The sequence below is a fragment of the Ambystoma mexicanum genome, chromosome 7p, assembly GCF_040938575.1.
Source record: "Ambystoma mexicanum isolate Mex_15411 chromosome 7p, UKY_AmexF1_1, whole genome shotgun sequence".
Lineage (NCBI taxonomy): Eukaryota > Metazoa > Chordata > Amphibia > Caudata > Ambystomatidae > Ambystoma > Ambystoma mexicanum.
This window is the reverse complement of record NC_090939.1, coordinates 23328508-23345298: the sequence shown is the minus strand read 5'-3', so window position 1 is coordinate 23345298 and position 16791 is coordinate 23328508. Positions and strand designations below refer to the sequence as shown.

The 16791-nt window shown below is 47.4% G+C and overlaps 1 long non-coding RNA gene across 1 annotated transcript in view; it reads left to right on the top strand.

Annotated features, from left to right (window-relative positions):
- Positions 1-16539, top strand: part of LOC138525630 (uncharacterized) — a 111741-nt gene extending 95202 nt beyond the window's left edge. The window contains exon 3 of the long non-coding RNA XR_011283395.1: positions 14546-16539. This is a non-coding gene — a long non-coding RNA (uncharacterized lncRNA). The remainder of the gene's footprint in view (positions 1-14545) is intronic.
- The last annotated feature ends 252 nt before the right edge of the window (positions 16540-16791 follow it).

The window sequence follows — 16791 nt, the reverse complement described above, 5'->3', positions numbered from 1 at the left end:
CGTCACGTCACCTACGCGCTTACGCGCTAAGGGCCTTTCCTTGAATTACACACATGCTGTTTTTTTCACGTGCGGACTCACTCTGCATCAAGCTGGCCACCTGACAGCACACGGAAGACCACGCTCCTGCCCAGAAGGCCATTGCCTGCCCCTCAGAACACTGAGCAGCCTCCTACGAGCCATCTGCTGCTGCCAGACTGCCTGCTGCCAACATGCCCTGCTATTTGGTGCCTGCACAGAAGCCATTGCCAGTTGTTGTGACCACCTCTGCTGGAACAGAAGACTCCCGACTGGTGCTCCATCGCTCCACAGCCCAGCCCCAAGACCCAGTTGACCACCCACACCTGCCTCAGGGGTTGCCATGTCAGACCACGCACCATCTGGGGCTAGTGGCAATCCCCGGTCAGAGAGGCAGCCCAGCTTCACTGCAAATGAAGTTGGCATCCTGGTGGATCAAGTCCTGGGGCAATATGATGCCCTCTTCTGACCATCGCGCGCCGACAAGGAAGGATGGAGGAGGATCTGGTCGGACATCGTGGGTGCCATCAACGCAGAGAGGGTGGCACCCTGCGACTTAAAAACATGTCCAGAAGCGCTGGGAGGACTTCAAGTCCAGAACCCTCAAGAAGGCCCGGTGCCTCTTGGAGGCTTAGGATGCAGTGGAGCGCCGGGGCCGGCTGTCCACCATACAGATGCGGGTCCTGGAGTGCATATGCCCACTGCTTCACCACCAGGTCCTCGAGATGCAGACCCGTCTGGAGTTGAGCAGTAAGTGTCCATGCATTCTCAAACGACACAGTGCATGTTGAGGTGTGTCAGGAGTGTGCACCATGGCTGTATGTGTGACATGGCCCATGTATGGATGTGTGTGTGCAGGGACATGACGGTGCTGCATGTGAGTCCAGTCAGGTGTGTTCCACATCGATGGTATATGTGCTGCCATGCATGATGCACACCAGCATGTGAAAATGCACACATTTTTGCATGCCTGTGTCTGTACTCAGCCATGTATGGGGCGTGAGACATGGATGCACTTTTCACCATCATGTACATGCACAGTGTACATGGGCGTGTGTCTGTTTGGTAGTTGTGCGACTGTGAAATGCCATGGATGCATGACACATGGACATCTTGGTACCTGATTGGCTGATGGAGCATAGTTGGAAATGAGTGCTATGTGAGAGGAAGTGTACATGGCCAGATGCATATCTGTCCGGTGGTGTGTGTGTGCATGTGATCGGCATGCCCCATGATGCCTGTGACGTTCTGCCCCACTTCTGATGATCAAACAGTTCCCTGGACATGGATGCAGATGCCTGTTGCACGTGCCATTCTTGTTTGTGCATGTGTGTCAATTCCAATGACCTGAGTGTTGTGGAGGGTGATGCTGTCTGTGATGTTTGACACTGCCACTCATGTGCACTTGCTATGTGTCTAGCAAACTATTGTACAGTGCCCCAATGCTTGTGTTCTATCTCTCCCTGGCCGCAGCTGCTGAGGGCAAGCCCAAGAGGGTGAGGTTAGACGTGGGCTCCTCAGCAGCAGAAGGGGTAGGTGAGCTCCCACAGGGGCATTTGAGTGCGGAAGATGGCACAGAGTCATCCAGGTTGGTGGGGGGTGTGGTTGAGGAGAAGGCCGTATCAGACCCACACATGGGGCCTGGAGGGGGTGATTCCACTGGTGCAGGTGGTGCAGTGCAGGGGCAGGAGGCAGCACAGGTTGCCGCGGATGTGCCTGTGTGTAATCCTGTCCCTGATACTGTGACTGCATCACTCTGCACCAGCAGGGATGCCTCCATCCAGGCCCGTCCGCAGGTAGGGGATGAGTCCACAAGAACTGACCTTCCTCTACCTACGGACGAGGCAATCCGTGACAGGGTTGAGCCTGTCCTAGTTGGTATCGCGTTGTGCACACACGTGATTCGAAATGATGTGCGTGATTCCAGACAGGACAACGCACATTATTTCGAACACCTTTGTGCCCGCGTGAACTGGCTAGAACAGGTCCTTGGCACAGGGTTCCTCCATGTGATGGGCACTCTTGCGACCCCCTCCTCATCTGCACCCACTATGCGCCAGTCTTCCTCCATGCCGTCTTCCGGCCCAGATGCCACCTGGGCCCCCTGTGGACCTTCTGCATACACCGCGGCCAGGCTGGTGGAGATCCCATCCCTGCCACAGTCGGGAGTCGGTGGTCCAGCAGAGGTGGTCACCCCAGCAACTGGACACCTGCCAATGGAGGATGTGCAGGCACCTTCGAGGAGGGCACGTGCACAGCAGCATCGTCCCGGAGGCCATCGTGGTGGCACAGGCAGATGACATCAAGGCAGCAGCAGGCTCGACGTAGGAGGCATCAGGACTCGGGCCAACAACATCCCAGGGGCAGGCATCGGCCAATGGGCAGGAGGACCCTGGGCAAAGTGTGTCTTCTGTGTGGCAGTGGTTGGGCCAGTGATTAGGTGCAGAGTGGTGGCGGGCAGAGAGGGCACAGCTCACAATGGTCAGGGCGGAGAACTCTATGCGCCGGGAATTGAGGAGGGTGGAGTTCCTCCAGGAGACACGCAGGGAGTTGCTGGAGACCATGGCAACGTCCCTGCAAGCCCTTGAGGAGAGAGCAGAGACCCGCCTCCGGGCCATAGACACAGAGTTTGAGGATGCCCAAGCCAAAGACCTTAACAACAAAAAGTGAGCCGTAGGACTAGCCCGCCACCATTGTAAATAGTTCATTAGTAGTAAGTTTCCTTTCTTTTTCACTTTAATTTGGAGTACTTGGACATTGCTCCACTTTATCTACATAGTTGGATTTTTGTTTTCTTTTTTTGTGGATTGGACCTTTTTTGGGATCATGGACCCTTGAAAAACTTACTTGTACATAGTTGGATATTTGAAAGGATTTTATTTCTTTTAACCATGAGGAAATGTTTTTTTCTTATTTTTCATTACGGATTTGCGGATTGTGTTATGGACGATGTACCATTTTTTTTTATTTTTCAATTTTCTTGGATTTGATTTCAATTTGCAATTTGCATTTCTTTTCCCTTTGCATCTTTGATTTTTCATTGTCATTTTTCATTTTTAGTTTGTAATTTTTATTTGTTTCAATACATTTACATGCTATCCGGTGTTGTTGTGGTCTGCTCTCATTTGTTTGGTGCATGTGTCAGTCGTCATTGACTCAGTCATGTGTCACTGCTGTGTGGCTATGTTGGACATGTCTAGGGGTGCATGCATGTGTGCTTATGTTTATGTCATGACATGGGGCATGTATTGGGGAGTGGGGACAATGGATCGTTGTGGATTTGCACTGGGGGGGTTCCCAATGGGTAACATTTGGGTGGGCATCCGATACTGGGGTCTGTGTTGCCGTCACTGGTGGGGGGGGCATGAGTGGGGGCCTGCTGGCCGGTTGCTGTCACTGGTGGGGGGGACATGAGTCGGGGCCTGCTGGCAGGTTGCCGTCACTTGGGGGGGTCATGAGTCGGGGCATTCTGGCAGGTTGCCATCATGGGGGGTCATGAGTCGGGGCATGCTGGCAGGCTGCCGTCACTGGTGAGGGGGCATGAGTCAGGGCCTGCTGGCAGGTTGCCGTCACTGGTGGGGGAGGGACATAAATCGGGGCCTGCTGGCAGGTTGCCGTCACTGGTGGGGGGGACATGAGTCAGGGCCTGCTGGCAGGTTGCCTTCACTGGTGGGGGGACATGAGTCAGCGCCTTCTGGCAGGTTGCTGTCACTGGTGGGGGGCACATGAGTCGGGCCTGCTGGGAGGTTGCTGTCACTGGTGGGAGGGGGACATGAGCCAGGGCCTGTCTGCTGGCATGGTCACGGGTGATGGGGTGGTCCCTGGAGGTGTGGGCTGCCTGCTGGCATGGTCATGGGTGATGGGGTGGTCCCTGGAGGTGTGGGCTACCTGTTGACATGGTCACAGGTGATGGGGGGTCTGTTGTGGTGTGGGCTGCCTGCTGGCATGGTCACGGGTGATGGGGCGGTCCCTGGAGGTGTGGGCTGCCTGCTGGCATGGTCACGGGTGATGGGGTGGTCCCTGGAGGTGTGGGCTGCCTGCTGGCATAGTCACGGGGATGGGGTGGTACCTGGAGGTGTGGGCTGCCTGCTGGCATGGTCACGGGTGATGGGGTGGTCCATTGTGGTGTGGGCTGCCTGCTGGCATGTGCACAGGTGATGGGGTGGTCCCTGGAAGTGTGGGCTGCCTGCTGGCATGGTCAGGGGTGATGGGGTGGTCCGTTGTGGTGTGGGCTGCCTGCTGGCATGTGCACAGGTGATGGGGTGGACCCTGGAGGTGTGGAGTGCCTGCTGGAATGGTCACGGGTGATGGGGTGGTCGGTTGTGGTGTGGGCTGCCTGCTGGCATGGCCACAGGTGATGGGGTGGTCCCTTGTGGTGTGGGCTGCCTGCTGGCATGTGCACAGGTAATGGGGTGGTCCCTGGAGGTGTGGGCTGCCTGCTGGCATGGTCACTGAAGATGGGGTGGTCCGTTGTGGTGTGGGCTGCCTGCTGGCATGTGCATAGGTGATGGGGGTCCCTAGAGGTGTGGGCTGCCTGCTGGCATGTGCACGGGTGATGAGGGGGTCCCTAGAGTTTGGGCTGCCTGTTGGCATGTGCACGGGTGATGGCGGGGTCCATTGTTGTGTGGGCTGCCTGATGGCATGTGCACGGGTGATGGGGGTGTCCGTTGTGGTGTAGGCTGCTTGTGAGGTGCGTTTGCGGGTGATCCGAGCACGCGCAGCCTTTTTCACATGATTTGGCTGGCGCGAGCGGTGTACGCATATTACGGGGTGTGCGCGAGTATTTTTTCACACGATTTGGCTGATGCAAGCAGGGTATACGTATTACAGGGTACGCGTGAGGAGATTTTCACGCGATATGGCTGGCGCGAGCGGGGTACGTGTATTACAGGGTACGCGTGAGGAGTTTTTCACACAATCTGGCTGGCGCGAGTAGGGTACGCGTATTCCGGTGTGTGCGCAAGGACTTTTTCACATGATTTGGCTGGCGCGAACAGGATATGCGTATTCCAGGGTGTGTGCAAGGACTTTTACACACGATTTGGCTGGCATGGGCGAGGTATGTGTATTCCAGGGTGTGCGCAAGGACTTTTACACGCGATTTGGCTGGTGCGAGCAGGGTACATGTATTCCGGGGTGTGCTCCAGGACTTTTTGACGCGATTTGACTGGCGCGGGCAGGGTATGCGTATTCTGGGGTGTGTGCATGGACTTTTTCATGCGATTTGGCAGGCGCGAGTGGGGTATGCATATTACGGGGTGTGCGCAAGGACTTTTTCACGCCATTTGGCTGGTGCGGGCGGGGTATGCGTATTCCGGGGTGTGCACAAGGACTTTTTCGCACGATTTGGCTGGTGCGAGCGGGGTACGCATATTCCGGGGTGTGCGCGAGGACTTTTTCACGCGATTTGGCTGCCACGAGCAGGGTACACGTATTCTGCGGTGTGCGCAAGGACTTTTTCACACGATTTGGCTGGCGCGGGCGGGGTACATGTGCATTTTTGACGCAATTACGATGTTGGGGGGGGCTGCATGCTGTTACACGGGCCTTTGCGCCGTATTGGGGATTTGTGCAGCTGTTTTGGCGCAAGGGGCGGTGTTAGGGGCGTAACTGGCGCTGCAGGATGTTCGCTGCACCACGGATGAAAATGGATGGGTAAATCCATGAATACCCAGTGCGCGTAAATGCTGTTGGCGCATGCTGGCGCACGCGCCGCGCCCTCTCTGCGCCAGCTGCGTGTTCTACTTATGCCCCGGATTCTATGAATTGGCCCGGTACAATGTTTACCTTTCGGAAACATATTTCCTAACTCCAGTTTGGTGCTTGAGTGGAACCATTGCTTCTCGGATGAACTAAAGATTCAGTTTGCCTATAAATCTGGAACCGTTAAGAAGTTTTGCACAATTGAAGTTCGCCTGAATTGGTTTGGAATCACTAATGCCATCAGGAATTATATGAGAATACTTGGTTGTGTGTGGTCATCAAGTGGATGGTTTGTTACATTTGCACAGCAGTGTCTCATGTCTGTCTGGCTATAATATAGTTCATCGGAACAGAGAAATCCATATGCAACATCCAAATGTAAGACGGAAGATCTGATATACTCTATAGGAAATGTATAGCATTGTAACCCCTGAGGAATGTCCATCATTTGTGATCTAATGGACAGAAACATGTTGGGTTGGGGCATAACAGTAAGATTATGCATTTGAAATGTGTGCTTCATTGTTTCTCCAATTAGTGTTTCCTTTCTTTTGTTGTTTACAAATCTCACTGTTTCAGATTGTACACTAGATTTCTGCTTCTATTCATAATTGTCTTGGTCCAAAGCACTTGCGTCAATGTGTGTTTAAGCACGTTATGAATAGACTGTTTATTAGTATGAATCAGTGTTAGACACCAGGTGAAAGAATTTCATCAAAAATATTTTACGCAAAATGTGCATCTGTGTTGTGGAGTCAGAGTAGAACGATTTAACTGTGTTTCATGACAATTACTTAAAAGGAAAGATATGTTCAAATGTTTCAAAGTCAAGACACACATGTTAGTGTTGCCCATGACACTTAAATGCTAATTGACACTTTGTGGCTGGGTTTTTCAGAGGCTTTCAGGTACAGTTTTAAAGTGAAGGTGTAAACTCTTTGCCCTACTTAAAGAAATCTTTAACTCTGTCTTCCACTTTGTGTTCTCCATTGGTAAAATAGCTTATCTAGTTAAGCGCTCATCTCAGACATTGTCCAACTGCAGCCATCCAGGTTCAAATCCCTGCAGGGCTCATTCGGCATTTCATTTTACATATGTCTGAGTGCCACTTAATTGGGCAATAATAAAACACCTGTCTTTACAGTGCTCAAAAGTAAGAGGAATGCTGTATGAAGCTCTATTAGAAAAGTGATGAGTCGATTATTTTTTTAATTATTTTTAAATTTTTTATTTGGCATTAGGTTTATTACAAACGTTTACCAATCACAGGAAACAATCCATTAAAACCAAATCAACTAAAGACAATCAATAAAATGATGAAAAGATGAGGGGGAAAAAAATCCATAAAAACACAGAAAAATCACGAAAAAAAGTCATGACTCTGGTCTCAACCTCATTAATACTAACCAGTTTAATTTGAGCCTTCCAGCACTTTGAACGTCTTAAAAGCCGCTACCAAAAATGTTACAAGAGAATATAATTACCTGACCCCCCCCACACCTCCCATAGAGCGCCTCGCACCAGGCCTCTGCATCAGTTCCACATGCCTCACTCATGTATTTGTACAGATGTAGTGTTCTGAACGATCTCAATTTCAGGCGGAGCAAGAGCAGATGTTTGAAGGTTTCCGGAAGAGTGCCACACAGTCGGCACCTATTATCGCCCACCTCACCTCCATATCTGAAAAGAGTGACCTTTGTTTGCAGAGTGTTCAATCGGAATCTAAGAAATAGACCCCTGTACCTGGCACCTGGGAACCCCTTCAGATTTTGTGGTGTCACATTAGGTTTCTTTGAGAATGTGTGGATGGTAGAGCTCTCATGTGCTCAGTTTCACTCCAGTCATCAGCCCATAGGATCCTTTTTACATGGTGGGGATTTTTACAGAGAATGTCGACCGATACGCCCAGTCTTAAGAGTGTTGCATTGCAACGCATAACGACAGCCAACCAATCTCATGTCTTATTATTGCCATTGGCACGGCGTTCGGGAGGCATGAAACCCTCCTCCAGAAATGTCCCTCAAGTACTTCCCATGTTTCCCAGGGGAGACCGAGGCAGGCCTCTGCCGCATAAATTATGGCTGTATAACCTTCTGATTATAGAAGTTTAAGATCGAGAGAGGGGTAAATGTGCCATATTTTCTCCCGACCAACACGCCCTGAGCTGTGAGATGTTTTATCTTTTCCCTCAGATGCCGGCCCTTATCACAGTTCCTAGGGTATGCAGTGTTTATAACGAAACGAAAATAACGACACACTTTTTAAACAACACCTAAATAATGACAAAAAGTCGAATTTCTTAGTAAAAGTATATATGGGGTGGGGTAAGGGATTAAAAGGGGTGGGGGCAGTTGGGAGGAGGGTAAAAGGGCAGTAGAAACAGGGGTTTTGGGGGCCCCCCAAATTAAAAATAATTATTTTCTTTGTTATTCAGGTGTCGTATTAAAAGTATGTTGTTATTTAGGGTGTCGTTGTAAAGACATGGAACCAACTCCCAGGTACTTTATGGAGCGGACAGGCTGAATCCGTTTGCCATTTAGCATGCAGCTGAGGGTACTTCTTTTCCGCCCCTTTAAGCTTTCCAAAATTAATATTTCCGATTTAGCCATTTTGATTTACATGTGCCTGCAGAATATTTAGGTTCCCTTGCAGACCGATTGGTGTAAGATCTAATATCACCGAATCATCGGCGTATGAAAGCCAGCCCAAACTACACCCATTCAGTTTTGGTGAAAAAGCATAACAAGGGTCCAACAAATTTTTTAGGTCTGCAATAAATGCATTAAATAGGACTGGAGCAAGGGGGCATCCCTGCTTTTAGCCCCTAAAAGTAGGGATCCTTCTAGTTAAATGTCCCCCTTGATCCAGCCTAATCTGCATCGAGTTTCCTGTATAGATGTCCTTGATTGCCAAAAGCAAATCCGTTGGGCACCCGCTGATTGCGAGTTTGTTCCATAGAACCTCTCAATCTATACTGTCGAATGCCTGCTCCATGTCAATGCGCGCCAAATAAACTTTGCAATCTCCCCTTACAGTTCTCATCTTCAGAAGGGTAATTAATAACAAATTTAAATTACAGCCAACTTCCTTAGTGAACCCCGTTTGTCGAAACATTCCGATGTCTTCCTCCACTCATTCAAACGTCGCAGTAGGAGTGCTGCGAATATTTTACCCAGCACATCAAGAAGGGCGATGGGCCGGTAGTTTTTAGGATCCAACCTGTCACCCTTCTTGAATATTGGCACCAATATTGCACGGCCAATTTCCACGTTTTGAGGATTATACCCCTCTGGAGGATCCGCCGAAACAAAACCAGAGGTCTGCCCAGGCCTCTGGAGCTGCCTTCAACATTTTGTTAGTGAGGCCATCCGGGCTTGGGGTATGGGACCCGCTTGCCTTACTTATCAGCAGTAGAATCTCCTCCCTATCCACAGGGATTATTCAATGCTGCCTTTGTTCATCAGGGATAGTAATTCCCGTTTGTTCATGCAAGGCAAATAAGTTCCCGAAGCAAGCCACCCAATGATCCTCTGGTATGGGATTTAATTGGAGTGGACAATTCTTCGCCCCCCATCATTTAGGAGTTGCCACATGTTTCGGGTATTCAATACTTTCAAGGTTCGTAGCATTAGTTCTGCATCTCTCTGATACATCATTGTTTTATAAAATATAACCCAATTTGTGTATCTCTGTTTTCTTTTCCTGATGGATTCTTTTCTAACCACTGCCGGGAGCTCCCCAGGTTTCCTAACATCTTAGCGGAGGAGTTTTTTCTGTATTATAACCTCCTTATATTAGACATGAATAGGTTTGAAGTGAGGCTATTTCCCCTTATCTGACGTTCTCTGAAAGAAACCAGGACTCTGTCATATTCTACTCCCTCCCCCACCAGATCTTGAAGTTGTCGTGCCAGGAGTATTCCGGTCAGTTGGGGTACCTCCTGTGGTCTAATCTGCAGTCTATTTCTTCCACCTTACACCTCTAGTCTTTGCATTCCCAATTTATCATGTCTTACTGCCGTACGTAAACCAGGACAATATCAATGGGTCAAGATCACTGAATTTAGAGGGGCTGACTCGCAAGGTAATAAACCTAGGGAGGCAAAAATAAACGAAAGAATAATCCAGGGTAGAACTTGATTTACCGTTACACCCGGGATATCAGTAAAGACAGACACAAGTGATCACAGTTCAAGGGTGTCTATTAAACTGTAAGTGCAGGGTGGAAAAACACCTAATCTAAACCTAAATCTAAGATGGGAGCAAGCTACGACCATCAAATAATAATAAGGCAGTCCTAGTGGCGTCTGGTCCAATAAAAAAGGCCTATACTAAAAATAATGATTGCCAATACTTACTACTAAATTACAAAAAGAGTGTGGGATAATGGTCAACAGAAAAGAAAGAAGTGTTCACAAAATTATAAGTCAGGATGGTATGGCTGGGTCTCTCTTCCACATGTTTGATGCACGGGTTAAGGCTGGACTCTCGAGCACAGCACACTCCTTGGCCTCGTCAGTACGAGGTTCACAGTTCCAGTTCAACAATATCAAAAACCTTCGAGGTCTAAGTCTCTTTCTTGCAAAAGCCTCTTGCTTTAGAAGGCTAGCTGATTCAAAATAGCAAACCAACAAAAAGTTCCTTTGGTACTCTTGTACCTTGGGCGATTCCTCTTCCCACCTTGGATCTCCCTGTGCCGGGCTCAGATCCTCCTTGCAAATCGGGCCTCCCTCTGCTGGGTTCACTACAGCCTTTCTTTAACACAGTTCATGTATTTCTAACACAGATCATGTATTGCTCATTTCATCAGAAAGGTTTTCCTTCTCCTAGCTTTCTTTAGGCATCCCTCTGTTGGTTTCACACTTGCCTTATTCCACAGTTCGCAATCTTATTGGAAAGCAGAGTTCCCTTCCCCTAGCTTTCCTCTGGCAACGGGTGAGAGACTTTCGATTGTACAAGGGATTTGACGCAACCCTTGTAGGACCATTCTTACGCCTCACACCACCCTTTCTAGGGCCTTCTGGTTCTTGTAGTTTCAAAACAGTTCCCGGTCAGAGTCTTTGAAACGAGCGCCCACGTGGTGCCGGACTGCTCTGCACCTGGACCTCTACTGGGTTTTCTTTAAAGTTTAAACACACACACAAGTTCTTTCTCTTGTTTTTTCCTTGCATTCAAAATGTTGCCACTTGCAACCTTGGGCTCAACACAGTTCGTTTACTATCAGCTTTCTCCGACTCACTGGCTGTGCTGAACCCGTTGGCTTCTTTGATCTCTGGAGTCAAGCATAGTAGCATGGTAGCCAGCTTGCCTCTCCGCCTGCGTTATCAAAGCAGGAGGCCGCCATGTACCATTGACGTCTGCTGCTCCGCACGCCAGCAGCAACTCCCGGTCTTATGATTTCCCTTTCAGAGGCTTTGCAGCTCTGAGTTGAAAATGGCACGAGCTACCCGTCATCATCTTTCCAAATCTCACCACCTTTATTCTCTGTTTAACCTGCCGGTTTGGTGTAGCTATCTCCTCATGCGTTCGGCCTTACTCGAAGTGTGCTTTCGTGCTCTGCCTTTTATCCATGTGGGGAAGGTAAAGGGCTGTCAGGTGTGCATGGTTAAGGTCAATTGCCTGACCTGTGTGTTGGCACACATCAGGTAAACGGCTCTGGTGTTAGTCTGTTGTCTGTTACTGTGTAAGAAAGTGTTCGTTTTGGAAAAAGGGAGGGGTAGAGCTTCTAAATATCCTACAGGGTAGGTTGGGGAAAAGGTGTTACGGGGAAGAGGATACCGTGTTTCAACCCTCAGTGTCCCACTTCCACTCCCCGAAGACCCCTTGCCCAAGTGATCCTCCCCCACTGGGCCACCCCCACGAACTGGATCCAATAGCAATGGTTGTGTCCTGCCCACCTGGATGACAGATCTCCGGGGACTAGCGGGTGAGACACCTTCAGGTTTCTCACACTCATCAAAGAGGTCAACGATCTTGATGTCCTTTGAATCAATTACCCACAATCTGGGTACATGGTAAAAAAGATACAAAGTTAGAATGGTTCAATATTAATCCATCATCGGCCCTCAAAATCTGTTCCAGGATGACGATATTGTCAACATTATTCACTATGTTAGAGCCAGCAGTTTCAGTGGAAAATCTCCAATATTGGGGATTAACTCTGCGGTCACCATCGTCAACAGACTCTTTTGCTGTCAATACCCTGGGACGTTCTTGTCTGGATTTCGTGATCATTTTTTCCATAACGTTTAATACTTTTGCTGGTTCAACCCGCAGACCTGCCTTCTTTGCACGCCTCTCAGCCAAAGTAAGAAATCGAGAATTATTAGTGGTTCCTATTACAGGGCTGTCACTCTGCCGACCTTCCTGTGAAGTATTTACATTTGTGACAGTGTTTATAATCGCAGTCTCGGCCAGTAAAGCACCCAGAAAGCTATCATCATGTGTAGTAAGTAGGAATAGTGATTCCTACAAGCCTTTTTTCCAATAACTGCTGGATCACTTTCATTTGTAAAGGATTTCGGCTTGTATGTCTTTTTCCGCTGTTTATGAGGAGCTGAAAAAGACTCGAAGAGAACGTTCTTTGGGTTTCTCAAGAAACTCCTAGGACCATGGGCCTTCCCCAGTTTTGGGAATTAGTCCGCAATGCAATTTCCCGCACTCCTTTGAGGAAAATTCTTTTGTCAGCCCTGGCCTATTGTGTGAGGTCAACTAGAGTTTTCAATATCACCCCCTCCATTTCTTTTTCCCTCGCTCTCTTTTCTCTGGGTACTTCTATACATTTTTCTACGTGCATTCATTTAGTATGCATCAATACTATTAGAGTAGTTTCATCTTTATAATTACCATGTAAGTTTTCATAGAGCTTCAGGAAAGGAGCCAGGGTTATGGTGACTGCTGAAAAGATACTAGTTTGCAGCTCAGTTATCCATTTGACTTTTCTACGAGGGTTCGCATCAGCTTGACTTTGATGCTTCTGTTTCTGTTTCTTTGTTCGAGGATAGATTTCTCTGGATTCCTTATAGTGGGAGGAATCCTGTGAGGAATCCAAAGATGACTCATCACTGGAATCCTCATTTATGGTGAGATCAAGCATGTGCCTGGCTCCACTTCTCAATGATCCCCCACCACTGAGATGCAGAGACCCTTTAGAATTATGCAAAATTGCCTGAGCAGTATTCATAACAGGAACCGACATTGATGGGAACTCGGGGTGATTTTCCGATCAGGATTTCTTACCAGGAACAACAAAGTCCAATTGTTTCCCATTATCAATTTCTGCGCCAAAGTGCTTTCCACTGCGGCTACCATCTTCTGTGCTCAGGCGGCCAAATAAGCAATATCCTTTGTGAGCATTGTGGCCAATCCTAGCTCTACCCAGGGAAATTTCAGCTGTTTCCTCAAAATTATCTTCGAGTGTGTGGCCGGTACCCCCCAAGTTAGGCGACTGACAGTCCTGAACAAATGTACAGTCCTCCTGCTGGGCTGATAACCACAACTCTGCGTTTTCTTGGGTCAAGTAGGTCGGTAGATTCAAATAAATCACCGTCGTTTAAGTCACCCCATCCGTTATTGGGTCAGCAACTGTTGGCCTCACTCAGTTCTGTGAGGCCCTTACGGCCCCCAGGTTCCGGTAGTTCTTACTTATCTGAGGTGGAACCCTCAATCTTATGGAGGAGCATAAGGGGGGATGCGGCTGATGGCTCCACGCGTCTAAAGTGCTATTTGGGGGTCCTTGTGTCCGTTACAGAATTACTTCTTTTCCTAATTAGAGAAGCTCCCCTGTCTTCATGGCACTGTCCCGCTGCAAAAAACAAACACTTTTTGGATACAGAGTTTTTTTAGGGGGGCCAAGTCCTTAATAACAGGGGGACTGCCCTACAGTGGCCCCCAAGACTGCCATTCCTTTCACCCTTCCATCCTCCTGTGCCATGATCGTGCCCCCATCAACCGTTTGGTAAGGTAAATTTAACTCAGTCATTACGGCTGCCTCACTCACCCCTTTCAGGCATGTGGTAAGGCAAATTCAATTTAGTTGTTACATGCTGATTTATACGTGGTACAGGAATTATCGTGGGTTAGCAATGCCTATACCAGCTGTTCTGTTGGCTCAGTAAATGTAAACAAGTCCGTAGACGGACCAAGAGAGGGGGATTTACCTTGTGTACCGGGAAGAGCAAGAATCCCTCTAGATTACCCGGCACTTTTTCCACCACAGGAGTGGCTCCATGTTCGACCTTCAGTTGGAGTGCAGTTGGTTTCTAGTTCTTTGCGGGCAGCCGGCCTCTGGTAGAGCTTCCATCTGTTCCAACGAGACACCAAGGGAGGCGGAGGCCTCGGCCACTACGCTAACACTCTGCCAACACTGTGCGACGCTCTGCGTCGGGAGAGGCAGTTTAGAATGTTAGTACTCCGTCTCACAACAGATAGGAAAGAAAGACTCTACCACCGGATCCAATTTCTTAGCAGCTCATAGTAACTCGCCAACATTCTGCCAAACCTCTGCGACGTTGCCCGCCGGCAGAGGCAGTTTAGAATGTTAGGACTCTGCCTCACAGCAGATAGGAAAAAAAGACTTTACCACCGGCTCCAATTCCTCAGTAGCTTGTAGTAACTCGCCAACACTCTGCCAACGCTCCGATTATTACTGGCCTTGAAGATCTTTGTCCGCACAGCGCTACAATTCATCTCAGAAAAGCAACTCCTACTCTAATCCCCTGCTTCCATTTTCAAAATATTACGATTCCCACTGAAATAGAGTATGAATATGATTGCTATGTGCTGTCTAACAGGCATATACATCATCTTTTGTTTTAACTCCACAGATGGCTGAAGTATGAAGAGAGAAAGCAACACTGCAATTCAGGGAAATTACCAGAAAAATGAAGACTCTGGAAAGGTTTACAAGGAAGGTAAACTGGAGGTGTCCCAGAGCTCTGAGTCTGAAAGTTGTTTCATTCCATTAAACATCACCGTGTCTAAGGGTTATCAGTGGAATCAATGCACACAGGACCTTTGCAAGTACTATCTATAACAGAACAGTCCATTAAACAGGACAGCTTGTTTCCTGCAAGAAAATACATATCGAACAATCGAACATGAACTCAATGCAAATGTGAAAAACATTTGTTTTATGTTTGTTCTGATGCTATATCGGAGAAGACGCAAGTGGAATGAGTTGTGCTCCCATCATTGCATATTGGTTAAACCTACTAAACTCTGATACATTCACCTGTTGGTGTGCTACCTGCTAGAAAACCTTTGGTCATATAATCAGTCTGATTCGTATCAAGATAAAGCATGTGGTAGAAGTTGTCAGAATTGTAAACTGGGGTGTTCAAGAAAAAGGTGCAGCACAATGTAGATTGTCCATAGGGGTACACGCGTATAAACCCATAGAAAGAAGCTGTTATAGGTGAAATCAAGGTTCCCATGAGAGGCTTATAGCAAACATTTTCCAATGACCTGACTTTGAAATTATGTGAATTCTTGTCATGGCATATTTGCTCAACAAAACCCAATCCGGAGACACTCGCCTGCAAGAACAATTCTATCCGTGTTCTGAATGTGACAAACAATTTAGTCACGAAGGACATCTAACTCAACATGAAAGAACACACACTGGAGAAAAACCTCATCAGTGTCCTGAATGTGAAAAGAGATTCAATCGAAAAGAAATTCTGACTCAACATGAGAGAAAACATACTGGAGAAAACCTTATCAGTGCTCAGAATGTCAAAAGAGATTCAATCGAAAAGACAGCCTAACTCAACATGAGAGAACACACACTGGAGAAAACCCTTATCAGTGCTCAGAATGTCAAAAGAGATTCAATCGAAAAGACAGCCTAACTCAACATGAGAGAACACACACTGGAGAAAACCCTTATCAGTGCTCAGAATGTCAAAAGAGATTCAATCGAAAAGAAAGTCTGACTCAACATGAGAGAAAACATACTGGAGAAAAACCTTACCAGTGCTCAGAATGTCAGAATAGATTTTGTCGGAAAGGCCATCTGACTAAACATGAGACGACACACACATGAGAAAACACCAAGCTCTGAATGTCGGAACAGTATCCGTATTGAAGAGGAACAGACTAAATATAAGGGAAAGACCCTGTAGAAAAAGCTTCTAAGTGCTCTGAATGTCAGAGCAGCTTCAGTGTGAAATATGTTCTGACTAAACACAGTAGAGAAAAACTTCATCAGTGCACAGAATGTCCAAAAACATTCAGGCGGAAGGAATGTCTAAGACACCAGAAGAGGACACGCAATGTCATAAAACCTTTTCCGTGCTCTGAATGTCAAACAAGTTTCAGTCAAAAAAACAGTGTGAAGTACCATGATTCAGCAGAATTATAGAAAATAGATTGCAATAGCAACGAGCAATGTCACCTCACCTGATAAAAGTACTAGAGCAAGTCATACAATGGACATTTACACACATGGCTGTTGTTCTAAAGGCTTAATTTGCCACTGCTGTGTGAATATAAAGACAAAATATGATTAAATATCTAATGAATAATGGTTCAATGATATGCGCATAGAATGATTTAATCCACGACTCTCAGATTCTGAAAAATCCTTAGGCCTGTGACACAATACAAGCAAAATAATATTCTTAGATTGTCAATATTATAATAACAGGATAAGCAAGTATCGATAGAATTATAAACAAAGGAATGAAATGAATATTTTTGTGTAGGCATGGATATTGTTTGAAGAATTGTTTTGTTTTTGGTTAATGGGCAGCGATTGATGGTGCATGCCCAAATTGATTGTTGTGATATAATTAATTAAAGTAACAGCAGAATTTAAGGTCTGGTAAAAATTGACAGTTAAAAACGATTTGTCATCATGGAGGACACTCCTCTTCTACACTTGTGCAAAACACTACCGAGGTACACACCTAAGATTAGGAAATATGCGGAATGGGTAAGAGGCATGACTGAAAAAATGTTCATGCCTTGGCCTCAAGAGGGTTCTTTATCAAGAACAGTATAGCAACACATGACAACATACTTACATGCTGTGTACACAGGGAAGAAGCTACAAAAAAGGTTAGCTATT